Here is a 2320-nt window from a genome sequence, read left to right as displayed (position 1 = left end):
AAAGGCCAGGCGGTGGTGGCGCACGCCTTTAATCCCAGCACTTGGGAAGCAGAGGCAGGCGGATTTCTGAGTTCGAGAGTTCGAGGCTAGCCTGGTCTACAGAGTGAGTTCCAGGACAGCCAGGGCTACTCAGAGAAACCCTATCTCGAAAAACTAAAAAAAAAAAAAAAAGAGAGAGAGAGAGAGCAGGCAGCCAGTGCTTTTCTTGGCCTCGAATTGCACACACACACACATACACACACACACACACACACACACGCCCGTGGGAAATTTTAAAACAATCTATTAAAAAATAAAAAAAAAATTGAACGATAAAAACCAATACTGGGGAAGTGTAATCATACTGACAGGAATCAAGATATTCTAAAGAGACATTTCTGTGTCTCCCCTTGAATGTGAGGTTATGAAACAGTGTATCCCCAGAAATTAGAATTTCTCTAGAAAAGGGTTGACTGATATTGCCGAAGGGGAACCTTGTCTTCTACAAGGCATTTTATATGATTCTAACGACTTATCAGACCACCTTGCAGGAAAGACTAGAGCTGAGTCAATGAAGCTGTACATACCACTTAACCTCTGTTTATAAATAAAGCTTGAGTGAGGGTCCCAAGGATGGACTTGAGGTGATTGGTAAATTTATTCAGTAGCAAGCTTCAGAGGCTTAAAACATTCTAGGCCTAGATAGGATTGTACAAAGGTACAGAGCTTCCAGGACTAGGCCTAGGTTAGCAGACTGAGGTAAGAGACCAAATCTTTTGGATTCAGACTCCATCTTAGCAAACCTGACCTAAGTTTGAACTCAAGTAAACTAACAGGCCAGTAGCTAGCACCTGTTTCCAGATTACCCCCAGTAAGACTTGAGTCTCCAGGTTACCCACCAACAAGACCTGCATCTAGGACAAGTTTTCAGGTTATTCCCCAACAAATCTGCACCCCCAGGTTACAAGCCTGCCCCTGAAAATTTACTTCCTAACAATCATCCATCAGGAGGAAAACAGAAGTTAAGTTTATGGGTTGGCTCCCAGCATCAGCCAACTATGTTAAAGGACATAATGGGTCCCCAATCAAATATGTACCAGGCTACATACCCCCTTATTGTTTCTATAAATCCTTGCCTAAAACTGGGCTGGGGGCCCCACTTTCCTGCTGTGTCAGGGTTGGTGGGGAGCTCAAGCTTAAGCCTGAATAAAGAGACCCTAATGCGATTGCATCAGATTCCTCTCCTTAGTGGTCTTTTAGAGTTCACTAACGTTTCCTGACACAACTGAGGCAGTAAGCTACTGAGACTACAATTACATCAGGTGAATGAAAGATATAGTTACATCTTTGTGTGTGTGTGTTAAAAGCCTGCTAGCTCAGAAAGGCAGAGAAAGCACCCAACTGAATTTCCTACTCCACCAAAGTCCCAGAAGAAAAAAAGCTCTTTCTCCTTCTCCACACTGTCTTAAATACCTTCAACTCAAAGGACCCTCCTTTCGCTTTCCTGGGTTCACTTAGGTTAACTCCCTGCCAACTGGTTGCCTGCTCTGCTCCTGACCTATGGTTGACTTTATTTAATCCTGTTTACAGAAAGCTCTTGGACTAAAGATGTGTGCTAAGACTAAGCCACATCATACCTACTTGTTTACAGTAAACAGAAAGCTCTTGGATAAAAGGTGTATGCTAGGGCTGAGCCAAACTACAGCAAGAAATAGATGTTTCCAGTTCACAATCGTGGTTTTCACATTGTGATTAAATATCCTACAACACTTGTCCTTTTTAAAAATTCTGTTTTGCTGGGCAGTGGTGGCGCACCCCTTTAATCCCAGCACTTGGGAGGCAGAGGCAGGCGGATTTCTGAGTTCGAGAGTTCGAGGCTAGCCTGGTTTACAGAGTGAGTTCCAGGACAGCCAGGGCTACTCAGAGAAACCCTGTCTCGAAAACAACAACAACAACAACAAAAAACCAACCAAACAAAAAAATATTCTGTATTGTTTGTTTTATCTGCTGGTCTGTTTCTTTTCTAGACATGAAGAGAAAGGGCATGACTTTGGCTGGGTGGGTGGGTAACTGAGGAGACTCTGGAAGGAATTGAGGGGGGGAGGAACTGTGATCAGAATATATTTTACATATATATATATGTATATATATATATAAAACAAAAAAGTAAAATAAAATAAGTTGTATTTTTAAAACTTTGGGGGAAAAAAGGTTTTACTGCAAGTTGAAGAAGGCAGTGAGGAAAACTTGTCAAGAAGAGAAGTTGTAATGGTTAGTTTTCTGTCAACTCCGCTAAGGCTGTGCTTATGTTGCTAGATAAATAAATACTATCCTGTTTTTG

The sequence above is a fragment of the Grammomys surdaster genome, unplaced genomic scaffold, assembly GCF_004785775.1.
Source record: "Grammomys surdaster isolate TR1022 unplaced genomic scaffold, NIH_TR_1.0 60, whole genome shotgun sequence".
NCBI lineage: Eukaryota > Metazoa > Chordata > Mammalia > Rodentia > Muridae > Grammomys > Grammomys surdaster.
The sequence above is the reverse complement of the archived record's forward strand: the minus strand, read 5'-3'. Positions refer to the sequence as shown.